Source organism: Mesoplodon mirus (assembly GCF_964341445.2).
Source record: "Mesoplodon mirus genome assembly, chromosome: 4".
NCBI classification, from domain to species: domain Eukaryota; kingdom Metazoa; phylum Chordata; class Mammalia; order Artiodactyla; family Ziphiidae; genus Mesoplodon; species Mesoplodon mirus.
In genome coordinates, this window is record NC_138979.1 from 184,406,840 (window position 1) to 184,428,439 (window position 21,600).

At 51.0% G+C, this 21,600-nt stretch overlaps 1 protein-coding gene across 6 annotated transcripts in view; it reads left to right on the forward strand.

Annotated features, from left to right (window-relative positions):
* Positions 1-21,600, forward strand: part of WDR25 (WD repeat domain 25) — a 147,042-nt gene that overhangs the window by 5,000 nt on the left and 120,442 nt on the right. The gene's annotated exons all lie outside the window — the stretch shown is intronic.

Genomic DNA, 21,600 nt, shown 5'->3' on the forward strand with positions numbered 1-21,600 from the left:
GTTGTTCTTCAAAATGGTGAGGTCGGGCCTGGTTACAGGCTGAACGTTTCTTTTTGGGCATTTCTGGAGTCCTCTTTGTTGCCTTTGGGAGAGGGTTTTCAGTGGCCCACCCGGACGGCTGGTGCGTTCTGTCCCATTGCCGCCCCCCTCCCCAGAGGCGGCCTTGCCCAGGCCACCAGAGGATGCTAGCCCTGCCCTCTCCTGGGGGTGCCAGGGGCGCCCAGACACACTCAAGCCCCCGGAGGATGAGGTCGCCGAGTGAGAGGGAGCAGAGGGGGAAGAAAGGCCCAGGCCAGGCCCCAGGACCTTGGGGACATCCACTGTGACCCCCACTGAGCGCTGAACGACGTTAGCTCTGTACCAGGTGCTGTGCCGGAGGCAGGGGGTGTAAAGGTCGCTGAGCTGACCCTGGCTTCCAGGCCGGCACAGTGGGCTAGGGGCCATGGACTGGCGGAGAGGCGCTCACAAGCCTGCGTCGGGGCCGTGAGGATGGGACCCCAGGGGGTTCCACGGGGGCTGAGGACACCCGGGGCAGGGCAGCAGCTCAGCTGGAGAGGGCTTGGTGAAGGCTTCCCGGAGGGGAGTTTCACTTGGTGAAGGGGGTGGGCTGGCGCGGAAGGGCGTTCTTGGCTCTAAGCATGGGCGGCTATGAGGCGCCCATGATGGGGTGAGGGGCCCGAGGCTGAGGAAGAAGGCAGGGTCAGCGCGGGGAGGACTTTGGATGCCCTGCCGGGGACTTCCGGTTTACGCAGAAACTCTTTTTTGGTTGTTATTTATTTATTTTAAAAGCTCTTGAGGTAAGGCAGACTTGTGGTAAGCAGTGCCCATGTGGACAGGTAGGTAGTGTGACAGGTGTGTCACACCTGCCTGGAACCGCCCTCCAGGCCCCTCGCCCGCCCCCCCCCCAGACTGTCCTCTGTCCCCCTCCTCACTTTCCTTGGCCCCTAGCAAAGCCTAGTACATAGTTGGTGCCAAATACACGTGAGCCAAGCAAAAGCTTCCTGGAAAGAAAGTAGCTTTGGAGTTGCAGGGACGTGGCTTCGGATGCAGCTTTGCTGTGAGTGGCTGGCCAGCTGCCCAAGCCACCCCCTCTGAGTCTGGAGGCTTATCTGTGAAGGGCCTGGTTGTACCTGGGTCATGGGACTGTGTGATGAAAACGCTTCCAAAGCTCCTGGCGCAGAGGCAGGAGCCCCATAGGTGCTCAATAGATGTCGGCTTCCCCGCCTGTTTTCCTCACGGTTCTGGATCCTGCCTGCCCAGGACACTGTATTTGCACATTTCATTTTGAGCTTTTTTTCCCAGGAGGCATTTTTGGAAGCTAAGAAAGGAAGCCCAAGTACAGTGAAGTCTTGGAAACAACCTCTGTCGATGAGTGTCATTTTAGGTGGCACGTTTGAGTCCTGGAATGACATGTCTGTGTTCTTGTCTGCGAGGCTGACAGAGTTCTATGGGGACAGTGTCGTGTCTTGTCTGCAGCCTGGAGCCCCAGGGTTTACATGCACATCTTTGTTGCTTTTTCCACGAGTTCGGGGGCCCTGTGGTCAGCTCAGGAGGCTCCTGGCATCCCTGGTGTGCATTGTCTTGTGCTTGGACCCATCCCCCAGTCCTGGGGCTTCTCGGCCCTCCCTCCCGAGAGCCTGCACCTGTCCCTTTGGTCAGGAGCCTGCCTGAGGGCTCCTGGTGGGCCGTGTCTGGCTGGCCCCTGGAGTTAGAATGATCTGGGTTCAAGGGCTGGCTCCATCCCCAGCAGCTTCGTGATCTTGGGCAAGGCCCTTGACCTCTCTGAGCCTCTTTCCTCTAGATGAGACAAGCTTGAGACCTACGGCCCGGGGTTCTCAGGTGGGACACACGCCCAGGTGCTGTGTCTAAAGCCCCCAGTCTGACGCCGGGCCCGTGGTGTGGTGGAGTTCTGTGGAGAGTGGCATGGTTACAGGTGGGCCACCTGCAGGGCGTGGGCAGCCCCTTCCTAGGACCCCACGGGGCGGGGCCAGTCTGCCAGACATGGGCAGCCCAGGCTTTTGTGTGTGTGTGTGTGTGTGTGTGTAGTGTGCGATGTGTGTGTATGTGTGTATAGTATGTGGCGTGATGTGTGTGTACGAACATGCAGGTATTTAAATTTTTTCCTCTTTTCTTCCTATCTTTTTTTTAATTCTTGAATTTTATTTATTTTTTTATACAGCAGGTTCTTATTAGTCATCCATTTTATACACATCAGTGTATACATATCAATCCCAATCTCCCAATTCATCACACCACCACCACCCCGCCGCTTTCCCCCCTTGGTGTCCATACGTTTATTCTCTGCATCTGTGTCTCCATTTCTGCCCTGCAGGCCGGTTCATCTGTACCATTTTTCTAGGCTCCACATATATGCGTTAATATACGACATTTGTTGAGGAGGCGGCAAGCTTGCTGGGGGCCTCAGAGGACAGGCCGGGTCGCTGTAGGCAGAGCTGGGTGGAGGGATGTGTCCGCTGCCCACCCGCCCTCGGGGCTGGGTCTCCCGGTGGGGAAGGGCAGGCCTGGAGCCCTGTGGGGACCGGTCTGCACCCGGCCTCAGTGAGGCGCTCTGCGGGCCCTGCTCCGGTCACTTTTGCCCAGGAAGTTTAGATTTCCTTAGCAGGGGCGTCCCATGACAGTTTTGGAACAGAGAGCGTCTGAGTGACGCCGCTGACTCGGGGCGTGGTGTTTCTTCGGCCGTGTAGCGGGTGTTCGCGTAGAGGTGAGCGTGCGGGCTGTGTGCTGGGGAGGCGGGGAGGCGACCCGGGAGCAGCCAACCCGCTGTGACAGCTCATGACCAGAAGAGGGCGCAGTTGGTCCACCTTGGGACGGCTGCTCAGGCAGAGGGACTATCTGTTACAGGAAAGCAATCCCTGCTTGGGGCAATTTCCTGAGGCCTCCCCTGGCCGTGGGGCTGCCGTGGCCGTGGGGCCTGGCACGGCTGCGTCGCCCATCTGTCCCCCCGAGGACGGTGGTGTGTGCTGCAGGCAATGACGCGGGCACTGGCTCCTTGCTTGGCCTGGCACCCTCCAGGGAGCCCTGCGCCCCCGGTGCTGTCCGTCTCTCATGGTGGGGCTGCAGAGTGGCGTTGGGGGTGGCCCCAGGGGCAGAGTGTGGCTGCCGTCATGGCTGCTGCAGTCCGCATCTCCTGACCATCTTCTTACTGTGGGTGTCTCGAAAATCAGGGCGTTTACAAGCCATAGATGCAAATAGTCTGGCCAGGGTCCCCTCTGCTTTATGATGTTTGACAGTTTTCAGTGACAGAATTATTTGGCAAATCGACGTTAAGCAACTTTTCAGCGTGAAGACCTTGAGGCAGGGCTGGAGGAGCCAGGATGGGAAGGTGGATGGAGAGCAGCTGGGGGCCGGGGGCTGGGGGCCGGGGAGGGAAGTCCCGGCTGGGGCCTTGGAAGTGCTGGGCCCTCAGGGTTGTGTGTGTGCCGGTGGGCAGCTGGCAGCCCTGGGCAGGATGGTGTGCTTTTCCCTCCCTGGTGTCGGAAGGTGGGCCTCGTGGGTGTCCTTGTGGTCTGGTGGGAGCTGGAGGGGTGCTTGGGAGGCATTGTGTGGATGCTTCGTCTGGGGTGGGGACAGGATAGTGGGCGCAGGCAGGAGTCCTGGCTTGCTGCAGCCCAGTCCTGGGTGGAGAGCAGATGCTGGGTGAGTAGGGAATGAGCTAGAAGAGGTGGGTGCGACAGGGCATGCCCCTCCCCCCCACCCCGCCACTCTGTGCTCCCTTTGGAGGGTACCTTCCCTTTGTCTTTTGGTTAAAGTCTACCAGAGTGCCTTCTTGCCCCCTGCCCTTGGTCAGGAAGGAGGGGAGAGCTTGGGTGCTGGGGTCACAGGACTTCAATTTGAATCCTCCCTCTGCTGCTGACTGGCTGTGTGATATCAGGCAAGTTACTTCACTTCTCTGAGCCTCAACCTGTGTTATGTAAAGTAGAGGTAGTTACGCATAGCTTGCTAGGTTTTCATGAAAAATAAATGATATTAGTTATGAATTACCTGGTGAGGCTCCTGGCACATAGGAGGCACTTACTGCTTGCTCCCTCTCTTGCTCTCCCTGGGAATTTTCACCCTTCCTTAACCACGGGGTGGTATCTCTTTCTACCTGCATTGCCATGGAACTGTGTCTGCTTGTAGATTTTAAACTTCTTGAGCATGGGAACTGTACCAAATCCACTTTTATATTCCCCATAGCACCTGGCACAAAGTTTTGTACGTGTTAAGTGACCAATAAACATTAAAAAATTATTTTGGATTTTACTTCCAGCCTTTGGGAAAGGATTGTCTTTGAAGTGCATAAATGCTCTTTGCCACTAGGGGGCACAGTAAGACAGTATAAGCTGCTCACCCAAGCTTCTAGAACGTGGAAGAATCCTTGATTCAAGGTAACACTTACTGAAATACGATTTCTTTTCTGATCAGGAGAAAAACAGCACAATCCATCTGATTAATCTAAAGAACGTGGAGTGCCAGTCCCTTCATTTCCTTAAAATGCACCTTTGGAATTCATAAATTTCAATTGGGCACATTACAGCAGAAAGATACTTATTTTAATATGTTCTAAATGTTCTGTGAGCGGTAAATTATGGTTATATTAGTTTTGAAAAATTTACAGCTAGAGAAATTAAGTAAAACAAAACAATGACTCATAATTCCTGATCGATGCTCTGTTTTCTTTCCTGCCCGTCCCTCCCTGGCCCTGTGGGCACTGTGCATCTGTTCCCGTAGTTGTAACCCCAGCACGAATACCCTCCTGTACACTCTTGTTATTTCCCCGTGTCTTAACTTGGCTTAACATGCTTGAATACCCGTACCACGTAAAGGTAGAATTCAGACTTTGAGGCCCTTTTTTTTTTTTTTTTTTTTTTTTTTGCGGTATGCGGGCCTCTCACTGTTGTGGCCTCTCCCGTTGCGGAGCACAGGCTCCGGATGCGCAGGCCCAGCGGCCATGGCTCACGGGCCCAGCCGCTCCGCGGCATATGGGATCCTCCCAGACCGGGGCACGAACCCGTATCCCCTGCATCGGCAGGCGGACTCTCAACCACTGCGCCACCAGGGAGGCCCTGAGGCCCTTTTCAAAAATTTTTTTTTTTTTTTTTTGGCGGTACGCGGGCCTCTCACTGCTGTGGCCTCTCCCGTTGCGGAGCACAGGCTCCGGATGCGCAGGCTCAGCGGCCATGGCTCACGGGCCCAGCCGCTCCGCGGCATGTGGGATCTTCCCGGACCGGGGCACGAACCCGTGTCCCCTGTATCGGCAGGCGGACTCTCAACCACTGCGCCACCAGGGAAGCCCTGAGGCCCTTTTTGAAGGAAAAAGCACAAACGGAACGTATCCTGCTTTGGCCAAACACGGGCAGCCCTGATTGTCAGCCCCGTGTGCACAGCCCTCTGCCAGGCACCGAGAAGACTCCCAGAGGCATACGGCATGTTTCTTGCTGCCAGGGACCGACTTTGAAAATGCAGAAAACTCGAAGAATGAAGGAGAAAACAGAAATCACTGACAATCCTCACCCCAAGCCAGCAGCTCATTAACACAGGGAGCTCCCCTGGTCAGGACCAGCGCATCCCTCTGCGTTTCCGGAATCGGTCTAGTGCTGCAGAGCGTGTGTGGTTTTGATTGTGCGCTTCCCCACCCGCATCATTTGTACTGTTTGTAAGGGGCATTTTTCTACCTCATTAAAAAGTTTCCCGAAACATATTTTTCTCACTCTCTCCGATTCCAAACTTTGCTTCGTCATTTCCATGTTGTGTCCTATTGTTTCCTGCTTTTGTGTTTCAAATAGTCAGTACTGCAGTGAACATGGCTATACATAAATGTCTTTTTGCTGCTTTAATGCAGTTAAGGAGGGCTTTGATTTGAACCCAAGCTTTAGCTAAAGCCTTTTGTGTGTGGTGAGTAGAACCTGATTAGATTGGCCAACCTCCATCAGTGCCGTTGTTATTTGAGACTCCTGGGTTGCCATTTCATATCTGCTGCTTGGTAGCTTTGTGACTTTGGGAAAATCACCTAGCCTCTCTGATCCCACATTTTTCTTACTGGTAAAATGGGGATAATGGCTACCTGTTAGGGTTGTTGCTGAGGAAAAGAAATGAGAAGGTGCAGCCCATTGCCTAGCAGTGGGAGGGGCTGAAGAAACAGGTTCCCGACTCCCCTGCATCTGGATCTATTAATTAAAAACAACTGGATGAAAGACAAGTCACCCAGAATCCTCCGACTTCATGTAAGTCTTGTTCTTGTGAATCTTTTCATAATCTGTCTATAGCTATATATTTTTCAAGAGTTTCAGTGTTACTGTTCCTGAGATGGATACTTTTAAAATTTAGAAAGTTTTTGAGATTGTCTGTACCAAGCCATTTACCTGCTCCGTTTTCATGCACTGTGCGCTTGGAAGTTTATATTGGAGGGCTGGGTCCATGTCTCCAAACTGATCGCGTTCAAGTGTGATGGAAGAGAATGGACCCAGCAACATTTGCCAGTTTGCAGAGTGTTTTTGTGTCTGGGCCTCTGGCAGTGCTGGGGACAGCGATTTCACACCTGAAGAGACCCAGGAGAGTGAGTGCCCGGTAGGGCAGGTGTGCCGCCAGGTGGACCTCGGGTCCCCTTCTTATGTATGTTGTCCTGGAGGCTGTGACCTCTGCCTGTGATACAGATGAGAGGATGGGGAGAGCCAACCATCCCGGAGCGCCCACCACCTGCTAGGCACACCCCTAAAACACCCCATCTCGTCTTCATAACAGGCGTACAAGGCAAGCGCTGTTATTATTCCCATTTTACAGGTGAGGAAGTCGAGGCACAGAGGGTTAAGGGATTTGTCCACGGTGACACAGCTGGTAAATGGTAGAGGCAACTGGCTGTCAGGCTCCAGAGCCTGAGCAACAAAAGCTAGAAGACCCATTCTGCTCCTCCGCCTCTGAGAATAAAGGATGGAAAAGCGTATCCCCTCGCCTGGGTGGTGCCCAAGCACTGCCCAGCTTCAAAGCCTTGTGGCTCTTGTAAGGGGCATCAGGAGATGAGGTGATTTCCGTGGTGGTTTGGATTTGCATTTTTATGTATTACAGGATCCCGCTGATTTCTCATTGTTAGCGTATCAGATTATGTTAGGGTATCTTAGATGGGCTTTGTAGAAAGTAATATATCTCAGATTCAAAGACAAGGAATTTATGGATTCAAGTGCCAGAGTGAGGGTTTATTTCAGTTTTGAAAGAATTATTCTTGACGGATTTTACAAAATGAGATTGAGAAAGGCTGTGGCGTGTACCGTGAGGAGTCGTGGAGCATTATGCAGATGATTGGCAATTTATTCCAAGCACGAGGCGAATCTATTGGAAATGAGAGCCGCACAGCTGGGGAGGAGGGTTGGGTTGTGGTCGTGGGCGTTTGGTATTTGGGGAGTGAATGATTAACAGTGCATCGGGGGTAATTAGGTGAAGGCGAGGAGAGGACGGGTGGTGTGTGGGCACGCGCGCGCGCGTGTGTCTGTGCGCGCGCATGTGTGTGTATGCAGAGATCATCTGGTTCCATCTGCATTTGACAGAAGCCCAGAGAGGGGAAGACACTTGCCCGAGGGCACACAGGGAGGTCAGGTGTAGGAAGTGTTCGGCTGCTTGCCTCTCTGCACCCTGTGTTTGCTTCTCTCCGTTCCCATCCTTTAAGGGTTTTCCTTCCAGGGAAAGTTCACGATCATCTGAATTGTAACAGACCGGGGAGTGAGGGCTTTAGGCTGGTTGACAGCAGGGCTGCCGAGCCTCCGGGAGGAGCTGTGAGATCCTGGGTTGGAACCTTCTCCTCGTGGGAAGTGAAGTTTTGACACTCCTCTCCCCCATATGAAAGCTGCGACGTTTCTGAGGCCAACAAATGAGATATTTCCCACTTCTCCCTTGCTTGCCAGAAGGGCCCTGTAAGCTTGTGACTTACAGGAAAAACCCTGGGTTGAAAGAGGGATAAGAGAGGAAAGTGTGGCAGAACCCAAGCTGTGTTTTCTTTCTGTCTTTTGAAAACTTCATTCGGTTTAACTTAAACAGTTCAGTGTCCCCAGTGCCAGATGTCCCCAGGTCAGTGTCCCCAGTGCCAGATGATGGGGAGAAAACAGTGCCGTGTGAAGGTGCAGGCTCTGTTCTCCGGGAACCGGCCTCATCCAGTCTCATCCTGTGTCATTAAGGGAAGAATAGAGCAATTTGGGAAAATGCTTTTAATGTAATTGAAAAATGCAGATTGCAAAATTGGCACACTTAGGAGTTGAGACAGTCTAGTAAATTATTTCTTGGTGCTTTTAAAACTTGGACACAGAAGACTCTTAAAGGCCCCTATCTAGTGCCCAGTGATGGCTTTGTCCTTCTCCTTTTTTTTTTTTTTTTAAAAAAAGGCAGAAAATTAAAGATGTAACCATAGACCCTCCACTCAAACATATGGACTATGAACATTTTGCAAGGAACGTTTCCTTCCAGTCTTTTTTCCCATGTGCATCAACTGATTTTAATCATACCCTAGGTACTTTATTTTTGTAACCAGCATTAAAAAATTTCATGGTGGTCATTTCCTCGCCCAACTGCTAGTATTTTTATCCCTTAAAAGAAGGAGTGGGTAAGTCTCTCCAACTTCTTAGCCTTTTCTCCCAGCTTCTGCTGTTTGTAGTCTGGCGCCTCTCCCAGATGGACACGGCTCTAGCAAAGACCCCGCGAACTGGGGGAGTGGAGCAGGATGCAGGGGCCAGAGCTCTTGAGTGAGGCCGCGGTGTCAGCCTAGCGTCCCTGGAAGCCTGCCATCACATAGCTTCCCTTTGGCAAGCTTCCGGAAGTTTCTTTACTCGACAAGAAAAAAGAGAGCATGCTTCAGCCCCCCTCACAAGATACTGTGACCCAGCATGAAACGGAGGAGGGGCAGGAGGGCTTTGGAAACCTAGCACCGGGGAGGCTGTGGCTCTGCTTTGCCAGCGGTCTTGGGGCCGGTCCAGGGCTGTCTTTCCTCACGAGGAGTGAGGTGTGGGGACCTCAGCCCCTCCCAGGGAAGGGGGGCCATGGGGAGATGGGCGACACCCCCCCCCCCCCGCCCCGTCTATTGCCGGTCAAGGACGTTGACTCTGGGACTCTGATTAGTTAGATGATCTGCGTGTCCCTGGATTGAGCTTCTAATTTTTCTCATCTAGTTTTCTATTGCTTTGCCTTTCTGTTTTATTTTTCTGGGGAATTTCCTCCTTTATCTTTCAATCCTTTTTTTCCTGGGATTTTGTTATTTCCGATGTCCTATGCTTAAACTTTTCTACTGAAGTATAACATATATTCAGAAAAGTATTCAGTTCTATCATATTTTTACATTCCAAGAGCTGTTTCTTATTTTCTGAATGTTCCTTTTAAAAGATATTTATAGTGTACTATTTTTTTATTGCATATTTACAAGGTCTTTTCTTAGCTCTCTGAGTTCTTTGAAAGTTTTCCCATGTTTTCTGAAATGTTTCTGTCTCATTTCAGCTCCTTTTGTCTTTTTGTTTTGGTGTCTGTGTTTCACGTTAGAGATTTTCTGCTGCTCATTCTATTTCAGGAGGGAGACCCAAAAAAGCTGATGTGGCCATAGGCTCTGTGTGTGCATGCGTGTGTGTGTGTGTGCATGTGTGTGTGTGTGTGGCTTGTCCACAGTGGCGTGGTTACAGAGTGATGAGGTGAGCTGGACCCCCAAATGTGAACAACTCTGATTATTTTCTCTCAGCCTAGTCAGTTTCCCAGAGAGGGACCTTCCACTCCCTGGGGTGTGCTCAGCCCCGCTGCCTGCATTCTGGCATCTGACTGGGAAAGAGGGCTGGGGTCTTTGTTTCGTATGCAAACTTCGCTCTCCGTGCTGTCCTCCAGCTGTTTTTTTCACTCACGTGTGGTGCACATCTTTCCCTCTCAGTGCCCAGATCTACTTCATTCTTCCTTTTTTTTCTTTTAATTGGGGTATAGTTGCTTTACAATGTTGTGTTAGTTTCTGCTGTACAGTGAAGTGAATCAGCTATATGTATACAGATATCCCCTCCCTCTTGGACCTCCACCCTCCCCCCAATCCCACCCATCTAGGTCCCCGCAGAGCACCGAGCTGAGCTCCCTGCGCCCTACAGCAGGTTCCCACTAGCTGTCTGTTTTACACGTGGTAGCGTATACATGTCATTCCCAATCTCCCGATTCTGTTTATGGCACACAGCATCATTTACAAATGTGATCATGTCTCCTCATCTTCGACAGCGCTAGAATTATTACTTTTTTAAATGTTTGCTAATCTAGTGGTATCTTGTTTGAGAACCAAATGAGTTCATTTATGTGTAGCTCTTAGGACTGAGCCTGGCACCTCGTTAAGGCTGGAGTGTTTGTGGCGGTGGTTCTTGCCCATTAATCTCCTGTAGTCTTGGTGGTTCTCTTACCAGAGCAATTTACATACGAATGCTATTGACCTGTCAAAATAATCGCCCCTCCCCACCCCCTGCCATGTGGTGTTTGACTTTGAGTTTGGTATTTCATTATTTTATTTTATGTTTTGCAGAGAAAACCTAACATTTTTTGTGGTCAAGTCTGTGGACCTTCCCCTTTGTAATCGTCCCCTGGCTTTAGAGCATGTCCTCCGCCATCCCGGGTGCTGATAAATAGTCACCTATATTTGACCTTCATCTAGAAGTGATTAGCTGGAGCCAGTTTCAATTCTCGTCATCTCTCCCTGGCTTTCCGTGGGTCTGGACAGGCCGTGCGTGCCGGGATGGATGTGCTGCGGGTGCCAGCGATCGATGGGGATACCAGGAGCAGAACCATGCTTGGTGGTGCTCCCCACACGGATGCTATGCTGGCTACTAATGATTGAAAATGACCTTCTTCCCATCGGCTGCTTCCATAGCGCACGGATACGCCACGGCTACCCAAGCCACTCCTCCAAAAAGAAATGTTGTTTTTGACCATAAAAGAAATACACATACACTATGGAAAAAACAGGAAGGCATAAAGAAAGAAATTGCCCAGCGTCTTTCCACCCAGAGGCAGTGACTGCAGACTTTTTAGTATATTTCCATCCACTCTTCAAAAAAATTCCACGTTGTTGAGTTCCAACTATACATATAATTTTAAATCGCCCCCTCCCCATTACACCAGCAGTTTTTTTTTTTTTTTTTTTTCTGTACGCGGGCCTCTCACTGTTGTGGCCTCTCCCCGTTGCGGAGCACAGGCTCCGGATGCGCAGGCCCAGCGGCCATGGCTCACGGGCCCAGCCGCTCCGCGGCATATGGGATCCTCCCAGACCGGGGCACGAACCCGTATCCCCTGCATCGGCAGGCGGACTCTCAACCACTGCGCCACCAGGGAGGCCCCACCAGCAGTTTTTAATGCTGTAATTTATTGCAGTGGTTTTCAGTGTGTCTGCAAACCCCTAGGGGTCCTCGAGACCCTCTCCTGGGGTCTATGGGGTGAAAATTATTTTCATAATAACACCTAGAAGATCCTTGCCTTTTCACTCTCATTCTCTCATGAGTGTACGTGGAGTTTTCCAGAGGCTATGGGATGTGTGCTGTTGCCATTGATTAAATACAGAAGCAGCTATGAGAACGCAGCTGTCTTGTATTAAGCCAGCCATTAAAGAGATGGCAAAAATGTAAACAGTGCTTTGTCACTCTTTTTTTTTTTTTTGCCTTGGAAAACAGTTATTTTTCATAAGAAATACGTTATTTATGTTAACGTGTAATGAGTTTATTATTGTTACTTTTACATAAATTAGTAAATATCTTAAAATGTCCTCGGTTTTAATTTTTAATATGCTAAATGTGGAGGGATTAAAACTCACATCAACAGCAGCTCTTTGGAGAGAGTGTCAAAGGGACCAAAGGGTTTGAGAACTGCGGTTTTATCCTCATCCGTAATCCCCTTTTGGGGCATGTTTGTATCGTTCACGACGGTGTCACATCCCCGCTCCGGTGCGTGCGTGCAGGTCAGTCCCAGCTCTGCCATTGCCGCCTCCTGTTTGGTTGGATTTCCAAACTGTGTGACCGAAACACGATCCTACGGGGTCCAAGCCTCCCTCGGTCCCCCGCCTCTCCTCCCTGCCCTCCACTCTGCCCTTTACGAAGATGATTTAACAGCATTACAAAATGATGGGGGAAGATCTCCCAATTCCAACATACACTAAAATTATGATTATCCTTTTAACACCCTCCCATCAATTTCTGGTCCATATGGGCTGTGTTTCTCACAGGGTGCGCGCACAATTTTGCAGCCTGCTTTCCCCACTTAACATTCTCTCCCAGCCTCTCCTGCCGCAGCACTACCGGCTGCCTCTGCGTCTTTGGAGGGCCGTCAATTTCCAGTGGTTCCATGATGCTCTATCGAGTTGATTAACTGTAATTTACTTAGCTGTCCTTGGACACTTAGGTGGCTGCTAATTTTTGCTATTATAGATAATGCTGAAGTGGTTATCTTCATGCATGAAACCTTTTCTGTTGGATTATTTCTTTCAGATTGATTCCCAGAAGTGGGACTGCTGGGTCAAAGGGTTGTACATTTTCATGCGTCCAGATACATCTCCTGTCAGATTGCTTTCCAAAAGGATTATACCAATTTGCACTGCCACCACAAAGCCTGCGTAATAACCAACTATTTTGCTTAACTATCATGCCTAGAATTTTCCCTTGGAGCCCCGAGGGGGCAAAGGCTCTTATCTAAGTGAATGTGATCTATAATTATTTAGACTAACACCAAAATTGCTTTCAGAACGTTTTTAACCTGCTGAGTTTAGGATTCTAATTCACATACGTGCTAGCATTAAAAGTTTCACAAGTAGCAATTTCTCTCTCTCTGCTCACAGTGTGTTTACACAAGCCCTGGCAACTGGAGGGAAAACTCAAGAGCTTTTATAAACAGAAGTGGTCTCTTTCTGAACTAGCTGAAGTGTTATTTTGAAAGGTACAAAAACACAAATTAAAACTCATTTTCATTGTAACCTTTGGTTAGAGAAGTTGTTTGTTCTCATCCTGGTTTCTTTTCATGTTCTTTTGCTCTCACTCAAGGGTGTTCTGAAATGTCCTGGCTCCTCGTGGTCTCATCATGATGCTCTTAGCCAGGTGGGGGGGACGGGTGGGGAGCATGTGGCTGTCCCCAGGTGCTGGCAGGGCCTTGGTGGGGAAGAGGAACGAGACGTACTCTGATTTGCTCCTAGGGCAGGAGCAGGACTAAAGGTGGAAATTGCAGGGGACAGAGTCAGCACAGGTGAGGGAGAACCTTCCAGCCCTCAGAACTGGTCACCATGGCGAGCGGATTCCTCTGAAAAGGGCTGAGGATGGAAGGGTTCAGGGCAGGCTGGAGCCCACGTTGCCAGTGGGCAGGGAGGCGGGTGCAGGTGTGTGTCGAGGCTCCAAGGCCTCTTCTAGAACAGTGGCTCTGCTGCCCACGGCCAGCCCCAAGCTTGGTCTTGACACGCGGCAGCCCTGGCCTGCACGTGTTCAGAATGAGGTAGCGAGTCCTCTCCCAATTTGTCTGGCTTCCGTGTTCTCGTCTGTGAAATAATTACCTCACAGGGCTGTAAGGATCAGATGAGGTTAGATGTGTGAAACCACTTTGTAAACTCTAAACCCTTTCAAATGGAAGGTATTATCAAGAACTTCAAGCCAGGGTTTATTCTGTAATTGCCTACTAAGCCGTGCTCCTAAGCGCAGGAGCCTTGCGGTCCAGTTTGCCTCCAGTTGCCTCGATTTGTTGAACGAATAATCTGGCGGGCGCCCATTGACGCCAGCAGCCTCTCCAGGCACCTGGGCTGCTTGGGATGCGCCTGCCTATTTTCTGGCTCAGCTGCATGACGTCGGCCGCTGGTCATTAGGGTGTGGACTTGGGACGTGCGAGCCAGGCCTTCTGGACTCGCTGTTGTACGGCCAGTGAGTTGCTCGGGCCTTGTTTTAGGCTCTGTCTGTGGTGTGAGTGGCGAGGGCCCCAGAGGGGCACCAGGTGCCAGAGTGCATGAGTTGCCCCTCGGAGTCTGTATCAGGAGACCTGCTTCCCCTAGCACTTCCTTTGATTGAGCGTCTGTTGGTCCAGCCGTTGATTAAATGTTTTCTCTGGACAGGCGCAGAGGGGATCAGACACCCTTGCTGACAAGAAAGCTAATGGGGGACAGGCATCAAAACAGACTGCCAGTGTGACAGGCCCTCCAGGGGCCCCCTGTGTTGGGGACGGGAAGACAAGGGCAGTGGGGTGGCTCTCTTGGGGACAGGGGCAGAGGACCAGCCAGGCTTCAGGGAAGGGGAAGGTTGAGCCGGGTCTTAGAGGACGAGGTGGTGGGCAGCTGGCTGGGTGACAGGGATGGCCCTGCGCTGTGCTGACTGCCACGCTGTAGGGGGGCCAGGGAGGGCGGGCCTAGGTAGTGCTGGGGCCCACCAAGGGGAGCCAGGCGGGGGTTCTTGTGGGCTCTAGGCCTGGACAGTCGGTGGCATGAGGCCAGCTGCTGCTTCCTGTGTTGGGTCAGCCTCCACACTGGGCTTTTGCATCTCATTTACCCCCAGCTGCGGCACAGGGCGGTCAGCCGAGCTTGAGTCTCACCGTGGTGGGTGAGGGTGTGTGCTCAACCCTGGCCCCCGCACTTGCTAACTGTGTAGCTTTGGGTAAGTTACATAACTCTTGGGACCTCAGCTTCTCCATCAGTAAAGCAGGGGTAATCATAGCATCCATCTCAGTCATCTGACGATTAAACAAGAAAACTCATGGAAAACTCTTTGGTGAGCATACAGCAGGTGCTCCCTAATGTAAGCTGGCACCATCATTAGCAGCATCCTTTTGTCCATTTTACAGATGAGAAAACTGAGGAGCAGAGAGGGGCACTGAAGGATGTGTAGCGCCCAAGCACAGAGCTGGTGTCATTCTGGGGTTGTTCCCCGTCCCCTTCCTGCTTGGGAACTCCAGAAGGCAGTCATGTGTGTGTTGGCAGGGCCCTTAACCTTTGTGAGTCTTAACTAGTTCATCTGTGAAATGAGAAGAACTCTAATAACCATTCCATGATGGCAGGGAGTTTATTTTCTTCCTTTGTTGTATCTCCCCTTCTGGGAGGTTAGCTGAGCACATAGTAGGTGCTGAAAAAACATTTGGGAATGAATGAATAACACCTACTCGGTCTGCCGCACTTTTGTGGGCCTCCTCGGACCTCAGGATCGTGGAGGCTCTTGGGGCTGGTCTTGTCCACACGCCTTGACGCCGTCCGCCACCTCCAATCCATGCAGGAAGCATCCCTGCAGAGATGGCTGGGCTTTGGAAAGGGCTTCGAAGATCATAGCTGGACACTAAATCAAAGCAGTGATTGTCCCCCATCTGTTGAAATGTTTGCCCGTACACTCTCAGGTAATGGGCTTGGGCCGATGCTTGCAGCTTGTATGTTTGTTTATTTATTATTTATTTATAAATAATAAATCGAGAAAAGATTTGAGGAGGCTTACTATAAAAGTTACGAATACAGGGGGCTTCCCTGGTGGCGCAGTGGTTGAGAGTCCGCCTGCCGATGCAGGGGACACGGGTTCGTGCCCCGGTCTGGGAAGATCCCGCGTGCAGCGGAGTGGCTGGGCCCGTGAGCCATGGCTGCTGAGCCTGCGCGTCCGGAGCCTGTGCTCCACAGCGGGAGAGGCCGCAGCGGTGAGAGGCCCGCATACCGCAAAAAAAAAAAAAAAAAAAAAAAAAAAGACATGAATACAGTAAAGCTGTTAAAACAAAACACAGCATGAAAAGCCACCCTGAATGGAGAAGGAGTCACATAAATCAAGTTCAGGGCTGAGCACCGCCATAGGGCTGGCATGGCTCTGCATGTCCTCGCGGCCCCAGGGCAGGGGTGCAGGGATGCCCAGTCTTGCTGCCTGAGCATAGCCACAGCAAGTGGTCCTGAGTGGGGACGTGGGCTGGCAGGACGGCGGGGCTTGGGGACAGGCGTTTTATTCCAGGGCCTTGGCTGCCCTGCGATGAGATCTGAGGGTCAGAGCGGAGGCTTGGGGCAGTTGTGTAGACACAGCCTGAGGAGTCCGTGTGCTCTCCCCGGGGCCCCGGGGCCGAGTGGCCTGGGATGCCCCTCACTTTTCTGCACCTCAGTTTCTCTCCCGTCAAATGGTGCTAAGAATCCGTACCCGGCTCGGCAGACTGTTGTGAGGGTTAAACGCAGCCCGAGACCTGGCACTTGGCAAGCGCAGTTGTTCCGAATCTGACCTGTGTGGGCTGTGATCCCCTTGATGAATGTGGTCCTGGGCAGGTCCTCACCCAGGCCCCCGGGTTCAGAGGGGGCCCCGCTGGAGGGGGTGGCAGGACGGGGTGCCCCTGCGTGTCCTTGGCTCGTCTGTGCTGGCGCCGTGCACGCTGAGCCTGGCCTGTTCATTATTGCTCATCAACACTTAAGGAGTTCGAAGCAAAGAGAACATACTTTTTAATTATTTCCCTGCTTGTCTCCAGCAATGCTGTTGTCAAGGAAACCAAAACCTTTGAAAAGCTTTTCAGCTCTCCGGTCAGAAGAGGATACTTGTGCGGGACTTGTGTTGTCTGTGGAAATGGACCCGTCATTCTGTAACAAAAATCTGTTTCTCTTCAAAGGGCTTGCTTCCTTCACTTCTGACAAATGGGACCTTTTTGCCCCTTTAACAGAAGATGGAAGGCTGTATGCTGGTATTTTCTCTTTTAAAAGAATTGCCCATATTCTTGACTGCTAGGCTTTCATTTATTGAGTATCTGTCCCAAGACTTGGGTGCTGGGGATGGGAGTGGGATGCAGAGATGAATACAGCGTCTCACTCTTCCTTGAAAGACTCCTGGCCTCTTTGGGAGAAAGAAACAGGTGGACGTATACTTCTAGTGCATCATAGCTGCTCTGGTGGGTGGAGGATAAGATGCCATGGGGCACAAAGGGTAGCCCTGGGGGCGCAGTTTCAGCCAGAGTCACAGGGGGTCTTAGAGGATGGGTAGATGTTGTTCAGCAGGAAAGAGATGGAAGGGCATTCGGGCAGAGGGAGTGGACTGTGCGAAGGCTGCCACGTGTGGAGGAGCGTGCGGATTGGTGGGCAGGGCTGGTGGTTGGACCCATGAAGCGAGGGGAGCGAGGTTCTCTGGAGAAGGTTCAGGGGGCAGGGAATCCGGAGCGTGCAGTGTGAGGGGGTTGTAAAGGCAGGCTCTGCAAAGCTGTTCTGGTTCTGTCAGACAGAACCCTCGCTCCCGGATGCACGGGGACACGCCACTCCTTATACCCCAGGTCCAAAGCGCAGGGACACTGCTAGCATGTTCCGAGTTCAGTAATTCACTTTGGCTGCAGGAGTACAGCTTTCGCTGTAACGTTTCAGTCAGGCTTCCAGTAAAGCTTTATGATAGTTAAACCCTATCAAGGGCATTGGTTTTATATGAAAAAAATAAATCAGTGTGAGAAAAACAGGAGTCTTGTTTTTAAACAGACCTCGTTGTTTTTCTTTGAAAACTTTAAAAAATAATTTTAGATTTATAGAAGGGTTGTAATCCAGAGAGTTCCTGTATACCCGTCCCCAGCTTACCGTGGAGCGTTTGTCAAAACCAAGATGTTAACATCCGTATAATTCCGTTAACTAAACTGTAGACTTTGTTGGGATTTCACCAGTTTTTCCCCTCATGTCCTTTTCTCTTTCAGGATCCACGCCAGGATCCCATGTTGCATTTAGAGCGCTTGTTATTTTTATTTGTTAATTATCTGCTATGGGGGGGGGTGCTGGGGGGACAGGGAATGGACTGAATCTTGTCCTGGCCACTTATTCTGAGCTCCTTGCACTGAGGCCCCCCACCCCCTGTCCCCCAGTCCCTGGCTGCTGTCCCCTGTCAGAGCCCTACAGCCAAGCTCAAGCTGGACACTTTTTGGTTTTCAGGACCTGTTTCCTTGTGGAATCACGAGCAGGACCAGCAGGTGGCCCGTTAATGAGGCTCAGCTAGCACGCTCACTTATCAGGCACCAGTGGGTCCCTGTCCTAATGGTTGTAGGTCAGTGATAACAGGTCTCCGGGGCCTTTTCTTTTTTCTCTCTTTTTTCCTTCTGGATTTAACCCAGCCAGACCTTTGGACTGATGTTGACATTAGTGAGGGTTTGGAGTTAGACCTCTCACTGCATTGACGTTTTTACACAGCTTTCCTGGGGTTTATCAGGTAATTGAGCGTGTCTTGGGGCACTAACTGAGAGTTGAAATGTGTTACATTTAATGACTGAAACTAGAACGTTCTTTGTGGACCGATAGAAGCACATCTGTAGGTGATTTGGCCTGACTGAAGTCTCAGCTTCTGAGGCTTCCTCCCCTCCCTTCGCTTCCTTCTCTCACACCCCTCCCCACATCCCCCCATCCTTTCCTTCGCTGTCTTTTTCTGTACCTTCCCCCGCCTTCCACCACGTCCTGTCCCCGTTTGCCCTCTTCTTAGCTTTTCCTCCTTCCCACACCCCCCTTGCCTCTTCTCCCTCTCCCCCTCCAGTTTCCTCCTTCCATTCCTCTCTGTGACAGGCCAGTGAAGCTGTTGCCACAGAAACAGAAGCCCAGCAGAAGCTCTGCTCTGCTTTCCGGATGCTTCTAACGAGGATGACGCAGAGAATGTCGAGTTCTAGAATCAGCTGAGCCCCGGCCTGTGGCCTTCAGAGTCCCTTCATTTCTCAAAGGCCAAACTGGTGCCACGGCTCATAAATCTGTTCAGTAGATGGTCATTTTTGATTTGGCAACTTCAAAATTTTGAGTAATCCGCTTTCCCGTGGCCCCAGAAGACTGGTTGCAACCCGTGTGAAAAATACTCAGGGGAGTTTACTTATATTAACGGGGGGAAAACACCAGGGGAAAGGCAGTGGGGCTGCCAGGTTCAGAGAGTAATTTACGTTCCACTTGGGAGGTGGGTGCTGCACGTTGGTTGCATCCTTGGGATGGGTGACTGATTGCTTTTAAAGGAGGTTGGGGGAAAGAGACATATAGCTGGGGCCTTAAAAAAATCTTCAGGTACTTAGTTTCACTCAACAAATGTTCAGTGAGGACTTGCCAGTTCTGAGACAGCTGCTGCTCCTCTGGAGAAGCCCGGACTTGAGTAACAGAGCCGGGGTACGTGTGTGTGCGCGCACATGTGTACACAAGAGCGCGTGCGTGCGCGCGCACACACACACACACACACACACTTTCCTGCAGAGCCACATTCCTTGATATTTGTCACAGTGATCCAGTGAGTCCAGCTGTTGTCAGGTCTGCGGGACAGCCCGCACGCCTGCACGTTAGGTAGGCTTTGTGGTCCCCTCAGAGGGCTATTGGCTTCTGGGTCTTCGTGGAGCTGGTTTATAGTGGTGTCAACGTTGTTCCTTTCTGTTTGTTCAGGGTCTGACTTAGGCCCAGCTTGTTGGCATTAGCTCAGATTTGGAGTTTTGCCATTCAGCCAATACCAGCTAATAGCCCAGCAGGGAAGAGTTAGTTCATGGATTATATTTAAGTTAGTACTTATTCCCAAAGGTAACTTTACTTAATAAAAACCTTAAGCCTTTATTACTGTGCTTATGGGTATCTTAGCTCCAGGGTGTAAAAATAAGACTTATAAAATCCAAACATTATTTGTGGAAATGCAAGAACATTTTCATTAATAGAGGGTGTGATAAAAAGCAAAAGGCGCCTCTCGTTGATGCCTAAGTGGTCTTTCTGCACTCGGGTCTTTTTATTTTCACAGTCATTTCGAGCTTATTTAAATATCGTCCTTTCAGCGGTGAATTTTAAAGGAAGGAAGCTTTGGTGTGTGAATAATTTTATCACAACCCACAGTATTTCCAGCCAGTTGCTGTGACTTAAGTTGATAATGGACCCCACACAGCAGTCACTAATGGATGATAATCTGGAGTTTTTATTATTGTTGTTTTTATTTTAGAAGAAAGGATTGGAATTAGCATAGTAAATCTCTGTGGGATCTTTGCAAATAAAAGAATATTCACATTAAAAACAACTTTCAGGAAAGATGTATGGTAATGAATCAAACATCAGTGAGTGAGAATAAGCGTGTTTAATTATTCAAGTCGAAGTAGTAATTTAAACTAATTATTGCTTGCGGATTTCATAATTCAGTTTTTGTCTTGCAATAATATTTCCTCTGGGCCTCTGGGGCGCATCGGCGGCGGCTGCTCCCATTCCCGGGGCGGGGCCCCCCTCCCTCCCTACCACAGTCCCTTCTCCTCTGAGCATCTGCAGGGCCTCCTTGGTGGCCTCGGGCCCGCGTGGATCCCCCCTTGCACGGCCTAATTAAGCATTTCCTTGCTTATGGCTTTCTCTGGTTGCTTCAGGGGGTCTCAGACCAGTCCTGCCCACGGGTCCTAGGTGTTATGGGGGCAAGACACCTCTCCCCACCGCAGTGTCTTAGGCTTCTCTGCCCTGCCCTGGCAGAAGTGACCCCAGGGCCCACGTCCCTGCATCCCCAGTTGTTCACGAGGCAGGTCCTTGCCTTCCTGGGCTGCCACGAGTTCCCTCTCTGCTGGATGGCCATCCTCACCCCCTGCTGGAATTGATCATTTCTTTCTCCTCTTAGCTTTGGACCAGTAGGCTCTTGTGGTCCGTTAAAAATTTTTTTGGTTTGTTTACAGTTTTTTATTTCCTTGGCTTTTCACTTTGTTTCCGATTCTAAAAGAAAAACATGTTCATATGGAGGAATTGAAAAGTCCTGGAGAGGACAAGAAACTGCGGGTGATGAATTGCCCATAACTCTCTCCCCGGCCTCTCTCCTCCTTCCCCAGCTGCTCTCTGCCCTCTTAGTTCAGCTCGTCCTCTGTGTGCTGGCGCTTGCCGTTTTCTCCCTGGATTTTGGGGGGTCATCTTATTTATTTATTTTTGGCCGCACCGTGCGGCTTGTGGGATCTTAGTTCCCCAACCAGGGGTCAAATACGGGTCCACGGCAGTGAAAGTGCCGAGGCCTAACTGCTGGACCGGGGACCACCAGGGAATTCCCTCGGGGTGTCATTTTAGCATGACTCCTGGGAGGGGCTCTAGCTCACTCTCCTTGGTGCACCTTTCTGGGGTCTGACTGGCACTAGTAGGTGCTGGGGAAGGAGTAGTAAGTGCTGGAAAGGACTCGTGCTCAATTGTGTGGGGCTTTTAAAACCCAGTGATTGCTGCTGCTGCCAGGAACGCCTGCGATGGTGCGGGAGCTCTGGAACCTCCCTTTATTACACATATGCCACCCTGAACAGGTCTTGACAATTCAGGTGAAGTATTATTCTACCCCTCAGAAAGTAAAGGGAAAGCTTTCTCTTTGTAACTTCTTCTTCCCAAGTGCCCTCTGTCAAAAGGTAGTGACATCTGCTCTCCTGACATGTGACAGCCATTATTAGCTCGGTATAATCACACACCATTCCATCTCACGCCCAAAAGCTTTCCATCCATCATGTCAGGAAGGACAGGCTTTATTTAAGACACCCCCCCCGCCTTTGTTATTACTTTTTCCTAAAAAAACAACCTTCTGATTTTACGGGCATGATCTGGGTGAGCAAATGACTCATTTCTTTGTGCAGCTATTCCTGTGGACGGGGACAAGACAGCAGAGCCATGGGGGTGGAGACAGCCGTGGGCCGGCTGTCGGGGCCGGAAGTCCACGTGTGGGTCTGCGTTTACCAGCTGAGACCCTGAGAAGTCAGGCC